The 22,816-nt window shown below is 40.2% G+C and overlaps 1 protein-coding gene across 7 annotated transcripts in view; it reads right to left on the bottom strand.

Moving 5' to 3' along the window:
* Positions 1-18,550, bottom strand: part of myo1b (myosin IB) — a 113,267-nt gene extending 94,717 nt beyond the window's left edge. For 3 of the 7 annotated variants that reach the window (XM_061926503.2, XM_061926502.2, XM_061926505.2), the window contains exon 1: positions 9,194-9,451. The gene's annotated coding sequence lies outside the window, so the exon portion shown is untranslated. Of the gene's footprint in view, positions 1-9,193; positions 9,453-17,557; positions 18,217-18,417 lie in introns of those variants that run through there. The other 4 variants (XM_061926504.2, XM_061926506.2, XM_061926501.1 and 1 more) reach the window with 3 other exon arrangements.
* Positions 18,551-22,816: the final 4,266 nt, after the last annotated feature.

The raw sequence follows: 22,816 nt of genomic DNA, 5'->3' as shown, positions 1-22,816 counted from the left end.
AACATAAAACATTAACATTAGCTGGTCGTTACTGTATGAATTGATATTTATAGCCTATTATTTGATCACTATTGACAAGTGATGTACCGAAAACTAGACCATACAAGATGTAAACAAAATGCTCCCCGTTGTGACTGTCTGGAGCGTTGTCAGCATGCCTGTAATGTGGACGTAATTTTATATATATTGCAGATATACCCGTAAACAGCCATCTAAAAAATGTGCAAATATTAAGAGGACAGTGGCGGCTTTAAAGGGGAACTGTATTTTTTTTTGGAATGTTGCCTATCGTTTACAATCATTACAAGAGACAAGAACACGCATGTTTAGTTTTTTTTAAAAGATGATAAAAAAAAGGCTTGAAAGATGGAGCTAACGGAAGTCACCCTACTAACCTTCAAAGCCCTCTAAAACCCTCCAGCAAAGTTTTATATACAAACTGCAAGTCTATAAATAATGTAGTAACAGACACGTTAATAACAATATGTTCAATATTTACCATATTTTGATTATTTTAATCATGTCCGGGACTGATTTATTTCGCACATTGATTAATGTTTCCATAGCAGCGCACGTCGGACTTCTGGCAATCAAACACGAGTGTGTGTTCTAATCATGGCAGACTTGGTAATAGACAACGGAAACAACTAATTTTGGACAAATGAGTTACAACCTTATACTTTTGAAGCTAAATATACTGCTGCTTATAGAGTCAAGCACGAAGGAAGAGTAAGCCGGAAGAGGGGGATAAAAGCAATTTTGACGCTATAAATATGGAACTTGGAGCCAAGCGATTTCAACATAAATGGATTGCTAACCCAAAATCAACAGGACACCTCCCCGGCCAGCTGGAACAGGCAATCAACTGTCCATCGAGTGAGTCACTTTAATATCGATCATGATACACACAGCACGCCATGTGTGTTAGTACAACCACAGTACATACGCTGTCTGGCTAGCTCAGCTGTGTACAAACAAAACATGAAATGTGGGCTAATAGCTGCTTAGTTTCTTCTGTAACGCAGTTTCATCTACACTCCTTAAACTTTACTAAAATATATTCCTTCAGTTATTTCAAGCTAGTTTAGCTGTTAGCATGCCAACTCCTGGCTAATGTACAGTCATGCTCATAAGTTTAAATACCCTGGGAGAATTCATGATTTCTTGGCCATTCTTCAGAGAATATGAATAACACAAAAACCTTTCTTCCACTCATGTTTAATGGTTGTGTGAAGCTATTTATTGGCAAACAACTATGTTTACTCTTTTTAAAGCAAAATGACAAAAGAAAGTACCCAAATGACCCTGATCAAAAGTGTACATACCCCAGTGACTTTGATCTGATAACATGCACACAAGTTGACACAAACAGGTTTGAATGGCTAATCAAGGTTCCAATCCTCACATGTGACATGTTTGTTTGTAATTAATGTGTGTGTATAAAAGGTCAGTGAGTTTCTGGGCTTCTGACAGACCATTGCATCTTTCATCCAGTGCTGCACATATGTTTCTGGATTCTGAGTCATGGGGAAGGCAAAAGAATTGTCAAAGGATCTGCGAGAAAAGGTAATTGAACTGCATAAAACAGGAAAGGGGTATACAAAGATATCCAAGGAATTGAGAATGTCAATCAGCAGTGTTCAAACGCTGAACTTATGAGCACAACTGTAGGTGATTATCATTAATTTAGGGAAGCAGCTCCAAACTGTGTACGGACATACACATTAACTGCTAGCTTGTCAGCCAGGGGACAAAGAATACATACATTAGCCAGAGGAAATCGGCATTTGGGATCAACGTTGAAAGGCATTCATCGGCAAAAGCGATTACATAATGTTTCCACAAAAATCCGTATATTTAAACAGTTAAAAAAACTCTTTACCAAGAGTGACCTGGCCAAGAGGGCAGCAAAATAGGTTTCATAAACAAATAGAACAAGACTATAGTTAAAAGTACACATTTCTTACAACATAGACATGCAAAAGGTAAAAATAAAATATTTAAATAAAAACTATTTAAAAACAAGTACAGTGCCAAATACAAACAGCTTTTCCATCATTTAAAATGGCCTTAAATTTATAAATTATTTATAATGGGACTGTATAGCTTGCCGTTCCTTGTCGAACATACCCCAGCTGACTTGGGCATGCATTATAATGCATAATTCATCAATATAATGACATATCAGAAATACAATGACATACAATGTCTTGAAAATCACTGCACACCCAAACTTAATGTTCAAAGATAATGTTGCATATTTGCCATGACAAAAAACAAAAACCTCAGTTTTACCCATCAAAACACTGAGTTGTGCACATTAGACCAGGACTTCTTTTAGTGCCCCCTGCAACCCAACACCATATCTACGTTCCGGACCGTTGGTACAACAAAAAATGAACTTAAGTCATGGATGATTTACACTGCAAGTGTACAGAGACTGTATTTAATCTGAAAGTTTGGAGCTACACATGAGCACTTGCACCTTTGTTGATGCAGCACTAACGGAGACAAGTCGCCGCACCAGCAAGTAAGGAAAGTACAAACACTATTCTTTTCCACAAGCCAGCAGAGGGACTTTGGTCATTTTAAAATACACCACCTTTGACCACCTAATAGCTGGTGATAATGAAAAGAATGTAGGGCACATGTATTGAAGCATTATCAACTTAAAGCACAGCTGTCAAAATAGCTCTGAGGACAGGTATGAGAAACATAATTTATGTTTTTAAGCCAAAAAATATACAACTACACACAACATCTCACAATTATGCTACAAAATTGAACAATAAAAAGGCCATTTTTTTCTGCTAGAACCTTTAAGTCAACAAAAACAAAGTTAATCTCAAGAGCAAGCAAATTCTACCCTTTGATATGTTTAAACATCTTATGTGTCTTCTCAGGATTCTAGAGATGTACCTATCAGGGTTTCATGCTTCCATGAGTGGGATCAGCGCATACAATACTAATACCAATCACGGGTATTAACTGTATATTTTTAAATGAATTTATGGTGAGTTGTATTTACAGTTTAATAATACCAACACAATATTCAAAATAGTTCTTTATTCTTGTTATCTGAATGTAACATGATCAGCCTTATCCTCCAGTGACAATAATACTTAAGAGACAAACAATTGCTGTTTATTTCCCTTAAAGGAGGTGATTATTATTAGCTTTTGAGGAGCGGCTCCACACTGTGTGATGAGCAATAAAATGGGATTAATCGGCAATGGCGATCATATACTTTTTCACGAAAATCGTCCGATACTGATCATGGCCCATACAGTGCATCCGGAAAGAATTCACTATGAGTGTCAAAAAAAAATTTATTCAATTGAATCGCTATTCTTTTATAAATATACATATTTTTTATCCGTTGTGTCCAGCTACTCAGACAAATCATGTTGATGTGGATCCCGATATCTGCTGTAGAGATTTACCTTACAAATGAGAAGTGTTGGATACTTCTCTTGATGCCTTATTTGTATTTGACTAATATATAAGGGTTGTAGTTAATCATAGAACTGGCATCCAACAGTATTAAAAAAGTATTGATTTTGAATCAAGAATCGAATAGTTACCCCCACAAATCTAATCAGATTGTGTGGTGCCCAAAGATTCACGGCCCTCGTATTCGCAGCACTTCACTTTTTTCACATTTGTTTATGTTCCAAAATCAAATAATTTATTTTTGTCCTCAAAATTCGACACACAATACCCCATAATGTGAAAAGTGTTTTCAATTTCTATTTAGCAATGTCATTTAAATACAAATAAAAAATCACATGTACATGAGTGTTCACAGCCTTTGCTCAATGCTTTGTTGATGCACCTTTAAAAGCAATTACAGCCTCAAGCCTTTTTGAATACGATGCCGCAAGCTTGGCACACCAATCTTTGGGCAGTTTCGCCTATTCCTCTTTGCAGCACCTCTCAAGCTCAATCAGATAGGGTGGGAAGCATTGGTTTTCATCCAGGATTTCTCTGTATATTGCTACATTTATCTTAGTCTAGTCAGGTAGGTAAACAAGAACCTGATGGTCACTACTTCAGAGCTACAGCGTTCCTCTGTGGAGAAAGGAGAACCTTCCAGAAAGACAACCATCTCGGCAATCAGGCCTGTATGGTTGAGTGACCAGACAAAGCCATTCCTTCGTAAAAGTTTGCCAAAATGCACCTGATAGACTGCTAGACCATGAAAAACGAAATTATCTGACGAGACGAAGATGGAACTCTTTTGCATGACTGCTAGGCGTCATGTTTGGAGGACACTTGGCATAGTCACAGTGTTGGCGTTAACGCACTTTTTGTGTCTTTTTACGCATTGAAATCAGAAAGGCCGCGAAATTCCAGAAGGGACACGTTTTTGGTTTTTTCCCCCGGTGTTTTGTTTACCGTATTTTCCGGAGTATGAGGTTGAGCTCACCCATTTCAATGCTTTTGAAGCGTTGGAAGGGGTGATCATTGTCTTAAATCGAAGATGTCAAGAAAGACTGTCATTCTGTATTAGTATTTAAATGACAATGTTGCTTTTTAACATCTCATATACAAGAAAGGCATTCTTACTCAACAGCCATACATGTCACACTAGGGGTGGCCGTATAAACATCGCCAACACGGTCAAAAACATGTGCCATATAGTGAAACCAAACTAAACAACAATGACAAACACATTTCGGGAGAATATTTGCACCGCAACACAACATAAACACAACAGAACAAATACCAAGAATTCCCTGCAGTACCAACTCTTCCAGGATGCTACACTATTTTGGTCAAATAAGTGTGACCAGTAGATGGCAGTCAAACATAAGAGATACGTCTCAAGTAAACAACACCAACATTTTAAATGTTCCATTGAAAATATAGAACATTACACACGGCGCTCAAAAATCTATCAAAATGTTTTAGTAGTAAATGTTTTAGTGCCATTTCTAATATAAAGTAGTATAAAGTTCTTACTTATATCTCGCCATGAAAGCGCTAAAACATACCTGTGTAGTAAGTTTACATTATTCACCCAAGGAACTTTAGTTATTAGAGAGTTCCGGTCGGACGATTTTTCACGGGACTAGTGAGCCACAGATGAAGAGATGCTGTTCCGTTATTGATTGAAGTAAAGTCTGAATGTCATTAAAACAGTTCGCTCCATCTTTTGACACTTCTTCCACTCCCGTCCTTGCACGCTACAACAAAGATGACGAGGAGAAGATGCTGTCGAAGGTGAGCAACGTAAATAAGACTGCCCACAAAACAGCGCATCCCGAAGCAACTTGAAGCGACTTGAAGATGGTCTGTAAAACATAATCTATGCAACATTTTGACCAAAGAACCACTATTACATGTAATGTAGACCACAAGGAAGTATTTTACATTTAGAAAAAAAAAATTATAATAGGACTCCTTTAATGCGCTCTATAATCCGGTGCGCCTTTTGTACGAAAAAAAATAGATTACAAATAGACCATTCATGGGCAGTGCGCCTTATAACCTATGGTTCGGAAAATACAGTATATTTGCCGAGTCAAATTATTAATGATTTATTATTGGTCGACTTCAAAGTAATGCACTTTCCGGTTCAGTTTCTTAAATTTTGATTTGCCGAAAGTTTTATTGATCACAAATACTGCATTTGTTTTCTTGTGTTATTTTTTTTTAATGAATTAGGTAATGTTTATGACAACTTTTTTCCAAAACCCAATATAGAATGTGAGATACAACAGGATAATGCATACATGTATCATTTGTTTTCAAAACAGTTACAAAAAAGTGGGACCCCATAAATTTACTGTGGGACCCCATTTTTATGACTTCATGGGGTCCATAGGACCCCATTTTGAAGATTCCTAGCGCCAACACTGATGCAATCCCTACAGTGAAGCTTGGTGGTGGCAGCATCATACTGTGGGGGTGATTTTCAGCGGCAGAAACCGAGAGACGAGTCAGGATAGAGGGAAAGATGAATGCAGCAACGTACAGAGACATCCTGGATGAAAACCAACGCTTCCCATCCAACCTGATGGAGCTTGAGAGGAGCTGCAAAGAGAAATGGGCGACACTGCCCAAAGATAGGTGTGCCGAGCTTGTGGCATCATATTCAAAAAGGCTTGAGGCTGTAAGTGCTGCCAAAAGTGCATCAACAAAGTATTGAGCAAAACCTGTGAATTTCTACGTAAAATGTTTTTTTTTGTTTTTTTCAATAAATGTGCAAAGTTAAAAAAATCTATATTTCATTATGGGGTTTTATGCTGTGGTCAAAAATGAATTTATTCCATTTTGGAATAAGGCTGTAACATAAAGTGTGGAAAACATGAAACACTGTGGATTTTTTTCGGGATGCAATGTACATCCCTACAGGATAGTACTGGTACATAGCCACTGCAGTTACTGGTTTGGACTAAATATAATCAAAACTGTTTTGCATTAGTATAACAGTTGGCATTCATTACTCGTTTTACAAAGACCGGGCCAATTGTATCTGCTGTAGCCACGTCTAGTGCAAAGTTATTTCATGTTTATGTACACTGGAGGAACCAGGCAGATAAGCATGCAACTCTTTAAAAAAAAAAAACTTTCATTACACACAGTGCAAAAAAAGATCTCTGAGGGACACCTGAGCATTTAATCAATTTTAAGATGTATGATTATCTCCATGTAAAAGAATGGCATTTAGAAGCATTTAAGTTCCATCTTAAAACTCATTTGTATACTCTAGCCTTTAAATAGACCCCCATTTTAGACCAGTTGATCTGCCGTCTCTTTAAGGTTTTACTACTTTCGTATAAAATACTAAACGGTCTAGCTCCAGCCTATCCTGCTGATCTTATTGTACCATATGTGCCGGCAAGAAATCTGCGTTCCATGAGCTCCGGCTTATTAGTGATTCCCAGAGCCCCAAAACTGTCTGCGGGCTATAGAGCGTTTTCTATTCGGGCTCCAGTACTCTGGGATACAGTTAGAGATGCTACCTCGGTAGAAGCATTTAAGTCCCATCTTAAAACTAATTCGTATACGTTAGCTTTTAAATAGACCCCGCTTTTAGACCAGTTGATCTGCAGTCTCTTTAAGGTTTTACTACTTACGTATACAATACTAAACGGTCTAGCTCCATCCTATCTTGCTGATTGTATTGTACAATATGTGCCGGCAAGAAATCTGCGTTCTAAGAGCTCCGGCTTATTAGTGATTCCCAGAGCCCAAAAACTGTCTGCGGGCTATAGAGCGTTTTCTATTCGAGCTCCAGTACTCTGGAATACAGTTAGAGATGCTACCGCGGTAGAAGCATTTAAGTCCCATCTTAAAACTAATGTGTATACGCTAGCTTTTAAATAGACCCCCCTTTTAGACAAGTTGATCTGCTGTCTCTTTTCTGCTCTGTGCCCCCCTCTCCACGCAGGAGAGGGGGGGGCACAGATTAGGGAACCACAGATGACGCGCTAGCTGTTCAAAGTCGGGATCAGGGGTGGACCACTCATCTGTGCATCAGTTGATGACATCTCTGCGCTCCACTCAAGATGATCCCCTGCTGGCCCCACTATGGACTGAACCAGACCTGGGCAAACTAAGGCCCGGGGGCCACATGCGGCCCGTTAAGCTTTTCAATCTGGCCCGCCGGACATTACCAAATATTTTTTTTAGATCTTTAAGATGGAAAGTGTAGCTGCCATTATGATGTGAAGTGATGTTTTCTAATGACCGTAAGTCTTGAACTATACAAAGTATTTCAATGGTTGGGATTCTGCGCGTTTGCATGATATTTTAGTGACTAGTGCTGATACCAATATTATTTCGATACTTTCCTAATTAAAAGGGGACCAGAAAAAAATTGCATTATTAGCTTTATTTTAACAAAAAATCTTATGGTGTGGCGGACCAGTACTTTTCAGCGACGGTATGGTACCAAATATGATTAATTAGTATCGCGGTACTATACTAATACCCGTATACCGTACAACCCTACTAGTTACTATGGTAATCTACGTCACAGCAGCTCAGACGAGGCACCAAGCAGTGTGGGTGTGGAGCGTTTCCACAGAGTGTTTCCAGAGCCTGAAATGCGGGTGTCAGGGACAGACGCGGAATGAGATTTTTACAAGAAAGTTCTAAAGCTTAGTGACATATCAAATATATCAAGATTGTAGATGTTTTTTGGTTTTTTTTACCCTTCACGTTCATATTTCGCTGTGTTTGTTGCATGTTCTCAATATTCAGGGTTTTATCGTTCATAGAAAAAATGAAATTCCATTCCGTTTTTAAGGCGGTCTGTCATAACATTTTTAGCATTCCATCAGACATTATTGTGAGGTTTTCCTAAAAATAGATATCCGGCCCCCAGACACATTTTTTTTCACTAAATTTGGCCCACGAGTCAAAATAATTGCCCAGGCCTGGACTGGACTCTCACACTATTAACTAGATCCACTCGACGTCCATTGCACCGGTCCCCACATCTGCGGTCCCCTCCAAGGTTTCTCATTGTTATCCCGTTGGGTTGAGTTTTGTTCTTGCCCTGATGTGGGATCTGAGCCAAGGATGTAGTTGTGGCTTGTGCAGCCCTTTGAGACTCTCCTGATTTAGGGCTATATAAATAAACTTTTATTGATTTGCCCGAATGCAGCTGAGATAGGCTCCAGCACCCCCCACGACCCCAAAAGGGACAAGCGGTAGCACAATGGATGGATGGATGATTTATTTTAACGACTAAAATGTAAATAGGTATTTTATTTTGAAAGGTCGCGGGGAGCATTGGTGGGGGTGCTGCTCCCTTGTGTCCATCCATGTTTTAGACGTAAAAGTTGATCTCACAAAATCAATTTTCAAGTTTGTTTAAATAAGTAGCTGTTAATTATGAAACCCTTAACTAGAAGACGAGGTGGAAGACGCCAGATGAAGTTAATTAACAGCCGCGCTGATCCACACAAGCTAACCTTAGCAACAAGAACGAAAAAAGTTAACAAACTCTGACAAAAGTATATCAACTTCTCCCTTTACATTAAAGAGAAGACACAAAAGGACGCGACAAATCTCATCCCCCTCCACGGCGAAGAGGAGCGGAATGAATGAGCTGGGAGGCAAATATTTCCAAAGCTTAATTCAAACGTGTAGCAATCAAAACCAGCAATAACATGACCGCTAATGGCTGCTAAAGTTGATAGCAAACATTTCAAACCACTCAATATGCCGAACTCACCTCCTAAACTCTTCCAAAATCCAATCTTCTGACAAAAAAACAAACTCTGGATTCCCCAAGTCCGCGTGGCTCCAAGCGCTTCCCCGCTCTATAAACTCGTGTCTGGGCTAATGCAAGAACATTGGACGTGGCTCTCGGTGCACTTTGAATGGAGCTCTGGATGGACTAGAGAGCTCAGCGTCCCGCGGCCACAGGGAGTGTCCACGGCGGCGTCTCCGGGATAGTTCGGCGTTCCCTAATCATCTCCTGCCTGGAGGGAGGTGGGGGTAGTGTTGCCTTCACGTGTTGTCGGAGATCCAGAAACAACCAATTTGTGTATGTCACAGGGGGCCGGGGGGATTCAAACTTTCTTTTTGCAGCATAAAAGCGTATCATAAAAAAAAGTATGTTCAGCTATTCTAAAACTACATTTACATTTCTTCTAGTCATGTAAAGGCAGTTTCCTGGAATAAGTGGCAAAATTAAAGCAATGTTTTGAAATTCAACATGTACGTGAACACGTCATTCTGCATACGATCTTCCATCGTTATTGCGCAACACCCCCCTCATGTGTTATAAATGTAGATCGCACAAATATTTATGGTCACAGTATGCAGATGACAACCGTGAATGTATTACGGAGAGCTGACTATATTTAATTTATGCTGTGCACACATTTTAAGTTAGTTATCAAAGTAGAAAACACAGCAATAATTGCATTTTAAACATGCAATAACATGAATATTTTCCCATTCAGATTAAGTAACAAGTGTGTTTTTTCCTATATCCATCCATCCATGTTCTACCGCTTGTCCCTTTCGGGGTCATATATATATATATATATATATATATATATATATATATATATATATATATATATATCCATCCATCCATTTTCTACCGCTTGTCTCTTTTGGGGTCACGGGGGGTGCTGGAGCCTATCTCAGCTGCAATTGGGCGGGAGGCGGGGTACACCCTGGACAAGTCGCCACCTCATCACAGGGCCAACACAGATAGACAGACAACATTCACACTCACATTCACACGCTAGGGCCAATTTAGTGTTCAACTCTTATTTTTTTGTGTTAGAGTGATTGGAGCACATACTGGTTGGTTACAAACAACATTCATGAAGTTTGGTTCTTTTATGAATTTATTAAGGGTCTACTGAAAATGTGACCAAATCTGCTGGGTCAAAAGTATACATAAAGCAATCTTAATATTTGGTTTCACGTCCCTTGGCAAGTTTCACTGCAATAAGGCGCTTTTGGTAGCCATCCACAAGCTTCTGGCAAGCTTCTGGTTGAATTTTTGACCACTCCTCTTGACAAAATTGGTGCAGTTCAGCTAAATGTGTTGGTTTTCTGACATGGACTTGTTTCTTCAGCATTGTCCACACATTTAAGTCAAGACTTTGGGAAAGCCATTCTAAAACCTTAATTCTAGCCTGATTTAGCCATTCCTTTACCACTTTTGATGTGTGTTTGGGGTCATTGTCCTGTTGGAACACCCAACTGCGCCCAAGACCCAACCTCCGGGCTGATGATTTTAGCTTGTCCTGAATTTGGAGGTAATCCTCCTTTTTCATTGTCTCATTGACTCTCTGTAAAGCACTAGTTCCATTGGCAGCAAATAATATGTTACTACCACCACCATGCTTGACGGTAGGTATGGTGTTCCTGGTATTAAAGGCCTCTCCTTTTCTCCCCCAAACATATTGCTGGGTATTGTGGCCAAACATCTAAATTTTTGTTTCATCTGACATCACATGGACAAAAATAAGACGGAAAGTTATGTGATATATATATATATATATATATATATATATATATATATATATATATATATATATATATATATATATTATACCAGCAACACATGCCAATACGGCCGGGTTAGTTTTCTAAAGTGCAATTTTACATTTTGCACGAAATATCCTGCTGAAAATGTCTCGGTATGATGACGCCTGCGCTTGACGTCTCGGATTGTAGAGGACATTTTGGGACAGCATGGTGGCCGGCTATTAAGTCGTCTGTTTTCATCGCAAAATTCCACAGTATTCTGGACATCTGTGTTGGTGAATCTTTTGCAATTTGTTCAATGCACAATGGAGACAGCAAAGAAGAAAGCTGTAGGTGGGAAGCGGTGTATTGCGGCAGGTGTTGTGCCGGAAAACGCACCCCCGCCGTAGAATGCACCCCCTGACTGTTGTGCCAGATAACACAGCCGGTGTTTCATTGTTTACATTCCCGAAAGATGACAGTCAAGCTTTACCATTGACCTGTGGAGAACTGGGACAACAGAGACTCTTACCAGGAGGACTTTGAGTTGGATACACAGACGCGGTACCGTGAGTACGCTTCCAAACATTTGATCGCTTGCCCGTACGTGCGTGCCGCTATATGCATGTCACGTACGTAACTTTGGGGACTTTGGGGAAATATATGTGCTGTATGAACTTTGGGGAGGTGAATGGTACTTTGGGCTGTGGGATTGAGTGTGTTGTGCAGGTGTTTGAGTTGTATCGGCGGGTTATATGAACGGGAGGGGGGAGGTGTTTGTTATGCGGGATTAATTTGTGGCATAAGCCTGGTTGTGTTGGGGCTAATAAAGTATATATATGTCTTGTGTTTATTTACTGTTTTAGTCATTCCCAGCTGAATATCAGGTCCCACCCGCCTCTCACAGCATCTTCCCTATCTGAATCGCTCCCACTGCCCTCTAGTCCTTCACTCTCACTTTCCTCATCCACGAATCTTTCATCCTCGCTCAAATTAATGGGGAAATCGTCGCTTTCTCGGTCCGAATCTCTCTCGCTGCTGGTGGCCATGATTGTAAACAATGTGCAGATGTGAGGAGCTCCACAACCTGTGACGTCACGCGCATATCGTCTGCTACTTTCGGTACAGGCAAAGCTTTTTTATCAGCGACCAAAAGTTGCGAACTTTATCGTCGATGTTCTCTACTAAATCCTTTCAGCAAAAATATGGCAATATCGCGAAATGATCAAGTATGACACATAGAATGAACCTGCTATCCCCGTTTGAATAAGAAAATCGCATTTTCGTGTCTTAATTGAGCAAACTTTAGTGTACCGACTTGCTTGTTTTGTGTCAAGTGTGTATCTTATGTTTTTTACATTTCTTGAATGTGAAAATTACACATTCAAGGGAAAAAAAAGGAAAGATGACGTTAAAGGGCACATACATCCACCAAGGAAAACAAATAAAAAATCAGAACTACATAAATCTGAAATGTGTGAGGAGTTAATCCACTCTAATGAGGTTTTCTAAGTGTAAGTCTCTTTTAAGTGACTTTAGCACGAGATAAGTGGTGTTTCTAACTAGTTAACTAACTAACACCGGCGATCGCATGACCTCCTGGCGAAGGTAAAAAGTAAAAGGACAGTGGAGAATTTTTGTGCAATCTGAGCCGTCTGTACTTCCAGTCATTGATGTAGGATCGAAATAAATGTTCCAACATTACAGCAAATTGCAAATGAGTGCTGTAGTCAAAGCCAATGACGGTCCAACTAATCTTAGAGCAGGTGTCTCAAACTCGATATACCTGAGTCAAGGTAAGGCTGGGCCGTATTCTCTTCAGAATCAAACCCTCTATTTTTTAAATAAAAAATATTGGAATTCAATGGTTTGGTGCAATTGCAAACAGCTAAAATGATGTACAAAGCAAACTATAACTTGCTACTCAAGAATGTACAACATCTCTTCTCAACCAAAGTGGAGAAAGATAACCTTCAGGAAAAATTTTACTTAAAACATTTGTAGGCACGTACAATATAAAATCTTTAGCATGTCACTAGTATATGGAATTAGATTATGGAATGGGTTAAGCAAAAAAGTCGAACAATGCACAAATATGATGTAATTTAAGAAACTGTTTAAACTCAGATAGATTACAAATTAGAAAGAAGAAGAATCCTAAATACACATTTTGAACCTTATTGAAAAAATTGATAATCTTGTTGATCTAATTACGTGAATCAATACTTACTGAAAGGGGGCCTATAATGCAAAACTAACTTTTCTTACCAACTGATACCTGTTTTTTTGTTTATTTGGGAACTGCAGAAGTCCAGAAAATTTGAAATCAAACCATAGAGACACGGCGAGATATTTATAAAGCAATCTTGCCTTCTTCATACTTCCTTCAAACGAGCCGTGTGGAATTTTTCCCATTGGTGACGAAGGTCCTGAGTAGTCGTGAGTTCAATCCCGGCCTCGGGATCTTTCTGTGTGAAGTTTGCATGTCCTCCCAGTGACTGCGTGGGTTCCCTCCGGGTACTCCGACTTCCTCCCACCTCCAAAGACATGCACCTGGGCATAGGTTGATTGGCAACACTAAATTGGCCCTAGTGTGTGAATGTGAGTGTGAATGTTGTCTGTCTATCTGTGTTGGCCCTGTGATGAGGCGGCGACTTGTCCAGGGTGTACACTGCCTTCCACCCGAATGCAGCTGAGATAGACTCCAGCACCCCCCGCGACCCCAAAAGGGACAAGCGGTAGAAAATGGATGGATGGATGTGACGTTTTTCTCATTGGCGACGTCAGCGGATATCGCCATAAATGGTGACGTTCTACCCGAGGAGCTTAGTGCGAATCCGCTATTGTAGCCCGACGTAGTCACTAAGTTCCTTTTTTTTTTCTATCCTAATGTTGTGGGGCATACTGCCTCTTACATGCACATGAAGCCCTAAAAACTATAACATGGCTAATGGGAATAAGACGCAGTGGAAGTGGACCCATGTAAAAAAGACTGCCCATAAAAGGGTGCATACTGAAGAGACGGTCAGAAAGCATCTTTAAGAGTTTTATATGACAGTGACTACGTTTCCATGTACTAAGTTAGTCTGAATTCGTTTTTTTGTAGTTTCACACCTGCATGTGAAGTCACAGTGTCCATACATGCCACTGGACCCTGACCCGTTTCTGTCAAGGATCGTGTGGTGACTGTCTGTGCACCAGTCTCCCCACGTTAAACAAAGTCATGCACAGGCATCCTCCATAAAGGGATACACCCCTACTAGGAGGATCGTCATACTCGTTCGAGTGACCGCCGATGATGACATACTCTCTAATGCGACTATTGGTCATACGCCGTGTGCCTCCCGTTCACTGGGGGCCGCTTATTTCCTTTTAGCGCAATACTTTTTCTGGTTGACCTACGACCACCAAAACAAGTCATCTTTGCGGCTCCTCACAATTCACTTTTTATTGAATGCTTTGTTTTTATTAAATGGGATCCGCACCCGGGTTTTGAGACAGGCGCATGCGCGAAACAGAGGGTCCCCTACTCGAGAGATCTGGTTTTCAATTGCATAATTTAGGTGTGTTGGTACGGCTTTTCAAAAGCCAAACACGATCAGATTAAGGTGTTTCCATTGGATGTGGGATTCTTGTGAGACAAATTATTTGTGAAATTAGACTAATTTAGTGCATGGAAACGTATTGAGTGTCATCCTGCCTTCTGTGTAGGATTATTGTTCGCCACTGGCGACTGTTATGTTGTTCGCTCTAAGGTAATATTAGCTATGCTACGTTCTTGTTTGTCATGTCTACCTTATGCTATGCTAAGGAATCTAAGATTTTGCTTCAAGGCTGGAATATACTCTTGCGTCGCGTAGCTTGCGTCCCCCCCGATGACGTCTTATTTGATTTATAGTTCTTCCGTGGGGAGTGGTGCCAGACTTGTAATGCTCTTTCAAAACACTAAGGAGCAGTGTCTCCAGAAAGAGCATTTGCAGCTGTTGTTGACTACGAACTGTGTGTTTCCTTCCTGTGCAGAGTGACGACAACCACTGAACCACAACATCAACATCGTTGTCTACACTGGAACTAATCATTCACAATCATCAGTTTACTTTTAATGGACATTTTACTTATAAACCACAAGAAAATACCTTAGTGAAGATGGACTGTACAACTTCTGAACGAGTCGCGACAGAGGACACTACTATTTGCAACACTATTCGGCCATTGGGACAAAAGAGAGCTGTCATGTAATTGTAAATAAACACAATAATGTTCAATAACTATTGTAAGTTAACAACATGCCGGTGTTAATCAAAATGGTCATGTTCAGAGTTCACAAATGTCTCTAAATAAACGGTGCCTGAAAGATTATTGTCAATAAATGTTGAAGTGTGTGAGAGAAATAGACACGTGTGCACGAGAAAGAATATCTGAATTTAACCTGTTGTTAGCACAAGATTGACAATAAAAGTTAAAAAGAGTGCCGTACTTTGTGACTTCTTCTGTGCGCTACAAAAACACAATAAGCTGAAAAACGACACATTTCGTAATTGTTTTTAGAGCGCACCGAGATATAAAGTACACAATATCTGTTTTCATGCAAAATGTTTTATCACTGTTGCCTTATTTCATACAAACCCCGTTTCCTTATGAGTTGGGGAATTGTGTTAGATGTAAACGGAATACAATGATTTGCAAATCCTTTTCAACCCATATTCAATTGAATGCACTACAAAGACAAGATATTTGATGTTCAAACTCATAAACTTTTTTTTGTTTTTTTGCAAATAATAATTAACTTAGAATTTCATGGCTGCAACACATTTGCCAAAGTAGTTGGGAAAGGGCATGTTCCCCACTGTGTTACATCACCTTTTCTTTTAACAACACTCAATAAACCATTGGGAACTGAGGAAACTAATTGTTGAAGCTTTGAAAGTGGAATTCTTTCCCATTCTTGTTTTATGTAGAGCTTCAGTCGTTCAACAGTCCGGGGTCTCCGCTGTCGTATTTTACGCTTCATAATGTGCCACACATTTTTGATGGGAGACAGGTCTGGACTGCAGGTGGACCAGGAAAGTACCCGCACTCTTTTTTTTACAAAGCCACGCTGTTGTAACACGTGCTGAATGTGGCTTGGCATTGTCTTTCTGAAATAAGCAGGGGTGTCCATGAAAAAGACGGCGCTTAGATGGCAGCATATGTTGTTCCAAAACCTGCATGTACCTTTCAGCATTAATGGTGCCTTCCCAGATGTGTAAGTTACCCATGCCTTGGGCACTAATGCACCCGCATACCATCACAGATGCTGGCTTTTCAACTTTGCGTCGATAACAGTCTGGATGGTTCGCTTCCCCGTTGGTCCGGATGACACGATGTCAAATATTTCCAAAAACAATTTGAAATGTGGACTCGTCAGACCACAGAACACTTTTCCACTTTGCACGAGTCCATCTTAGATGATCTTGGGCCTTGAGAAGCCGGCGGCGTTTCTGGATGTTGTTGATAAATGGCTTTCGCTTTGCATAGTAGAGCTTTAACTTGCACTTACAGATGTAGCGACAAACTGTATTTAGTGACAGTGGTTTTCTGAAGTGTTCCTGTGCCCATGTGGTGATATCCTTTAGAAATTGATGTCGGTTTTTGATACAGTGCCGTCTGAGGGATCGAAGGTTACGGTCATTCAATGTTGGTTACCGGCCATGCCGCTTACGTGGAGTGATTTCTCCAGATTTTCTGAACCTTTTGATGATATTATGGACCGTAGATGTTGAAATCCCTAAATTTCTTGCAATTGCACTTTGAGAAATGTTGTTCTTAAACTGTTTGACTATTATCTCAAGCAGTTGTGGACAAAGGGGTGTACCTCGCCCCATCCTTTCTTGTGAAAGACTGAGCATTTTTTGGGAAGCTGTTTTTATACCCAATCATGGCACCCACCTGTTCCCAATTAGCCTGCACACCTGTGGGATGTTCCAAATAAGTGTTTGATGAGCATTCCTCAACTTTATCAGTATTTATTGCCACCTTTCCCAACTTCTTTGTCACATGTTGCTGGCATCAAATTCTAAAGTTGATGATTATTTGCAAAGAAAAAAAAAGTTTATCAGTTTGAACATCAAATATGTTGTCTTTGTAGCATATTCAACTTAATATGGGTTGAAAAGGATTTGCAAATCATTGTATTCCGTTTATATTTACATCTAACACAATTTCCCAACTCATATGGAAATGGGGTTTGTACAATAATGTGTGTATTTCAAACACAAAGTCTGCTCTCCTGTGGTCAAGGACCCTCTTTTGCAAAAGCTGACCAATCACAGTTCTGCGTTCTGCGTCGCCGTTTTTTTAGGATTTTTGGGAGGTGCACGTAGGCTACGCAGGAGGCTATGCAGAGGCAGGGGGGACGACGGGACGAGAGCATACACCAGGCTTTAGACTTCCCATGCGCTTCCTGGTGGCACAACCTTTGTTTGTATTTCACCTTGCCGAAAGAAGTAAGAGACTTTTCCTACCTGCACGCTGCTCCTTACTGTCCTTACACATATCAGAATCACGACACTGCCATCATGCCACATCACAACACATCTTCTATATACTGTGTTAGATGAATTACCTGGTCACAGGCGTAGCGTCCAGGTCCAAATCCTGCTTGGTCTTGGATGAGATGGTGTTGAATTTCAGTTTTTAATATAGTTTGTAAGTGGTACAAAGGAGGGAGATTATGTGGTCGTTTTTGGGGTTTTTAGGGTATTTATGTGGTTTCAGAAAAGCGATTGCCCTTCGTGTTTGCCAGTCTTTGGGGGTGTTTGAGGTTGTCAGGCAGTCATAGTAGAAAGCTTGCAACCATCTGAGAGCTTTTGGTCCAAAGTGCTTTTGGAAGTCATTTGAAATTTCATCTATTTCTGCTGCTTTGTTCTGCTTTAGTTGTTTAATTTCTTTTTTGATTTCTGCAAGTGTGACAGGTTCCAGTAGAGTTCCGTCATCTTGTTGTAGTGTTTGGTGAAGTTGATCCTTCATAACTGTTGTCCTTCAGATGCGGTTTGTAGGGGGCGTGCCATTGAGAATCAGTTGATGGGCTATTTGGTCGGCTGTCACTGCTGAGATGTGTTGTGGGGGCTGACTGATTGAGTTTAATTTGAATATGGTTGTACTTTTACACCTAATGTGACCCCGGGTCTTATATTGGGATTCACAGGCAGCTAAACTCTCGTTAAAAAGCTTCCGCCAAGGAACAGGTACGTGTTGTGTTGGACCACAAATTTGAGTGTGAAACTGTAATTACAAAAAATACAATCAGTCGTAAATCGAAATAATATGTAGTGAAGCAGAACAATATATGACATACACGCATCAACACTAATCCAAATTTGACCATCTCATGTTATACTTTAAATTAAATGTACTTGAAATGTTTGCATTATCACAATAATCACAAATACAGACTCTAACACTCATGTACAAAATAAAACTTACTTATATTGCCACTCAAAATGTTTGGAAAAGAGGGGATGGCTTGGATAGATTAATAATACTGTTTAACCAGCTCTTGACAAAGTAATGGAGCACTTCCTAATACATCACTTCCTGTTGCTGTTCATTGGCTGACTACTAACAAATGTAAAAACTATCACCCCTAGTGGCCTGGAAGAACAGACATTTTTTTTATTTTAAAATCTCAATATAACATATTTACATAACTCATCTCTTAGACAAAATAAGATACAGTCTGTGATGGGTCTGTGGAAGATCTAAGAAGTTGTTAGGTACAACTTTGACGTCAGTCTGTCAGACAACTTTGTCTTTGCTTGGGAGAGTCTTCACGATGATTCCCAGAGAACGGTGTCCTCCTCTATCATGTTGGGTCTGTTGCGCTGCCACTTCTGTAGACCTTGGAGCACACTGAGATACTCCTTCTGCCATCGGTCCCAGAAGGAACCAGCAAGCACCTAAACTATTTTCCATTAGTTTTTACATGTCGGCTTTCATTAAATCTCTTGGTGTAGCTGAAATTGCCCGGAACTTCTAGGTAAATACAGTTGATGGAGTCAGAATCAAGGGAGCCTCTGATTTAGAGGAAACTGGCACCAAAGGCCTTGCGTTAATAATAGCTGTTACTTCCGCCATCAATGTTGTTACAACCTCGTGAGTGAGCTTAGGGTTGCCTGCTTGTAAGAGCATTGAGTGTAGGATGCGTCATGTAATACCTATCATACGCTTTCATGTGCCACCCATGTCAGATGAATGAGGACTTTGCTTGCATAGGTAGACCTCTTTGGCCGTTTCGCTAAGTTCTGAAGGAGTTATACCTTCAGTTTTTTGAATGCACTAATAAAGTTGGTCCCGCAGTGAGATCTCAGGTGTTTGGCGGCTCCTCTGATTGCAAAGAATCTTCAAAGAGCATTGATAAAACTTGAAGAGCTCAGAGTTTCAATTACCTTGATGTGAATGGCTCTTGTGGACATGCATGTAAACAGGACTGCCCATGTCCTACTTTTGGCATTGTCCTTCCTTAGTTGGGTGTGTTGCAACTTTCCATGCTTCGAACTTGTCCCAACCACTATTAGAAAATGTGGCTCCAATTGCAAGTGTTCTGTAGGTAAATCTGTCATAATTTGCTGCTCTATTTTACCGTTAAGTTTCCTGTAGGTCTCACATCCGTGAATGATGCTGCTGATATATCCTTCCCCTCCAACTAACCATAAGCTACTTGCTCTGACTGCTCTTTTAGTGGAGTGCCTTCCTTGGTGTTTTATCGCTTCATGGTGATGTCGGATGAACAGTGTAACAATGTGATGCGTCCTTAGAATCAAAAGAGATTTAGCTTCATGACTTGGTATTTTTGACTCTAAATGACATCCTCTAAAGCGCAGAAGGTCATTGTCATCCATGATTGGATTCGACTTGCGAAGGGAATTTTTCTTTGGCAGGTTTTGCTTTGCCTGATGCATTTGACTTCTTTTGCATACACTATATGTTCGAAGAATCTGATAATTGTGTGTTCTGCATGCTTCAAGGCTTCATCTTTGAGACTTTTCTCACAGCTGTGCCAGCCTCTACGACTATTACCATCTTTGGACTTCTTGAAACTGTGAAAGATGTGACAAAGGTAAGTCACAGCTCTTACAACAGACATCCACATTGAGCTTTCTTCGAAACGTGATTAGCATAATTTGCTTGGAGCAATGGTAGTGGCAAGCACCATCACATTTTGGTTGAACTTCAACATCTGACTCCGGGTCAACTAGTTCAAACAAGCCTTTTTTCAGGGGTGAAGAGTTCGAGTCCCAGAACCATGTTGTATTGTACAACATTGTACACCACAATAGCTTCTTTGCACATTGAATCTATTTTTTCAAATAAATCTTTGCAAGATTAAATTTCCGTTTTTCCTTTGCTTACAAGGCTACGTTTTGTTTGTACATTTTGACCCACGTTCACTGTCCAGCAATGAGGGAGGTAATCTCAAAGTCTTCTACAGACATACTTGCCAACCCTCCTGGATTTTCCGGGAGACTCCCGAAATTCTGCGCCTCTCCCGAAAACCTCCCGGGACAAATTTTCTCCCGAAAATCTCCCGAAATTCAGGCGGACTCAGGTCCTCCACAATATAAAAAAGCGTACCTGCCCAATCACGTTATAACTATAGAATGATGGAGGGCGAGTTCTTGATTTCTTATGTGGGTTTATTGTTAGGCAGTTTCATTAACGTCCTCCCACCGTGGCAACAACACACAACAACAGCAGTCACTTTTTTGTATACCGTAAAGCAGTTTGTCTGCCGTAAACAGCAATGTTGTGACACTCTTAAACAGGACAATACTGCCATCTAGTGCATTTCATGAAAACACTTTTGTGCGTGCCACACATCAATGCATCATCAGAGATGGTGTTCAGCATGGTTCGAAAAATAGTGACAGAGAATAGAACAAGGATGGACAATTCAACCCTTAACTCAACAATGATTAGATGAGTGTTATGTGTGTGTATATGTGTAAATAAATGAACACTGAAATTCAAGTATTTATTATATATATAATAAAATTAACAAAATAAATAAAATATATATATATATATATATATTTGAAATACTTGACTTGGGGAATTCTAGCTGTAAATATACTCCTCCCCTTTTAGCCACGCCCCCGTCCCACCCAGACCACGCCCACCCCCTCCCCCCACCTCCCGAAATCGGAGGTCTCAAGGTTGGCAAGTATGTCTACAGATCAATACTATTTACATGCAAATGGCTTAGGGGGGAGATAGAATGTTGTAGCAAATATACACGTAAATACACTATATGTAGCTTCACTCAAGTTCACTCCCTCAAACTTCCTCTTTGACCTACGCCCTGCCTGAATCACAGACTTCATGTGTGCTTCTCAATATCTTTCTTGTTTTTAGAACACCATGAAACTGTTATGGCTATTTCTCACAGGACTGAAAGATTGTGGACTATGTGTCTGGTTAACTCAAAATAATATTAATATAATACATATGCATCCTATAGTTTTAATTAAGTATGCAACTTCTGTTAACAAACAATGGCTCCGCCAATGTGCCTCCTGATGGTTTTATTGTGCCAAGCCACCTGGGCTATTATTCCTTGGACTCACCCCACCTTCAGGAATACTCTTTCGGCAAGGAGCGTATTTGTTTGGGCCAGATGGACCTTTTTTCCATGGACTATGATAAGGACACATACCGTATTTTCCGGACCATAGGACGCACCGGATTATAAGGCGCACTGCCGATGAATGGTCTATTTCCAATATTTTTTTCATACTTAGGCGTCATATTCATATTCATATATAAGGAGTCATATTATTATTATTTTTTTCTAAAATGAAAACATTTCCTTGTGGTCTACATAACATGTAATGGTGGTTATTTGGTCAAAATGTTGCATAGATTATGTTTTACAGATCATCTTTAAGCCGCTTTCTGACAGTCACTTCAGGATGCGCCGTTTTGTGGGCGGTCTTATTTACGTGGCTCACATTCGACAGCGTCTTCTCCCCGTCATCTTTGTTGTAGCGGCGTAGCGTGCAAGGACGGGAGTGGAAGAAGTGTAAAAAAATGGAGCTAACTATTTTAATGACATTCAGACTTTACTTAAATCAATAACGGAGCAGCATCTCCTCAATAATTTGCAGTGCATATTGCTAAGTTAACAGCTCTGACAAAGACTTGGACACATTCAGCAGAGCAATTTTTAAGAATGCCATGTACAATGTATGTGTTATCACTGGCCACTTTTACTCATCTCTGTCAGAAAATGACTAACTTTGTCATATTCAGAATCGGAAATCAATATGTGTTGCCTCAGTGTGATGATATCACTCAGCGTGAGTGAGGAAGCAAGATAGCATATGATGGTTGTGGATGTCATGCAGGATAGTATGTGCTTTATCCTTTGGCTATGCCTCGAACTGCACTCTTGCTTCTGTTTGTTTTGTTTGGTTCTTTCTGTGGCTGCCTCACTCTGGGAATGTCACTCAAAGTGATTGATCCACATTTATTACATATGGCGCATGGCTCAGATGACAGAGTGGCTGTGCCAGCAACATGACGGTTCCAGATTCGATGGCAGCTACCACCATCTTAGTCACTGCCGTTGTGTCCTTGGGCAAGACACTTCACCCACCTTGCTCCCAGTGCCTCTCACACTGGTGCATGAATGTGAATGGATGTTTGGTGGAGTGGCCGTTGGCGCAAATTGGTAGCCACGTATGGAAGTAGAATTGTCTCACATCAACTTATACATACCAATATGATATTAATACATATGCATATATTTATAAATATACAAATACAAATATGATGTACAAATAAATAAATAATTGGTATAAATAAACGCATATTTGTAAATATA

The sequence above is a fragment of the Nerophis lumbriciformis genome, linkage group LG31, assembly GCF_033978685.3.
Source record: "Nerophis lumbriciformis linkage group LG31, RoL_Nlum_v2.1, whole genome shotgun sequence".
Taxonomy (NCBI): Eukaryota; Metazoa; Chordata; class Actinopteri; order Syngnathiformes; family Syngnathidae; genus Nerophis; species Nerophis lumbriciformis.
This window is presented reverse-complemented; position numbering and strand designations above follow the sequence as displayed.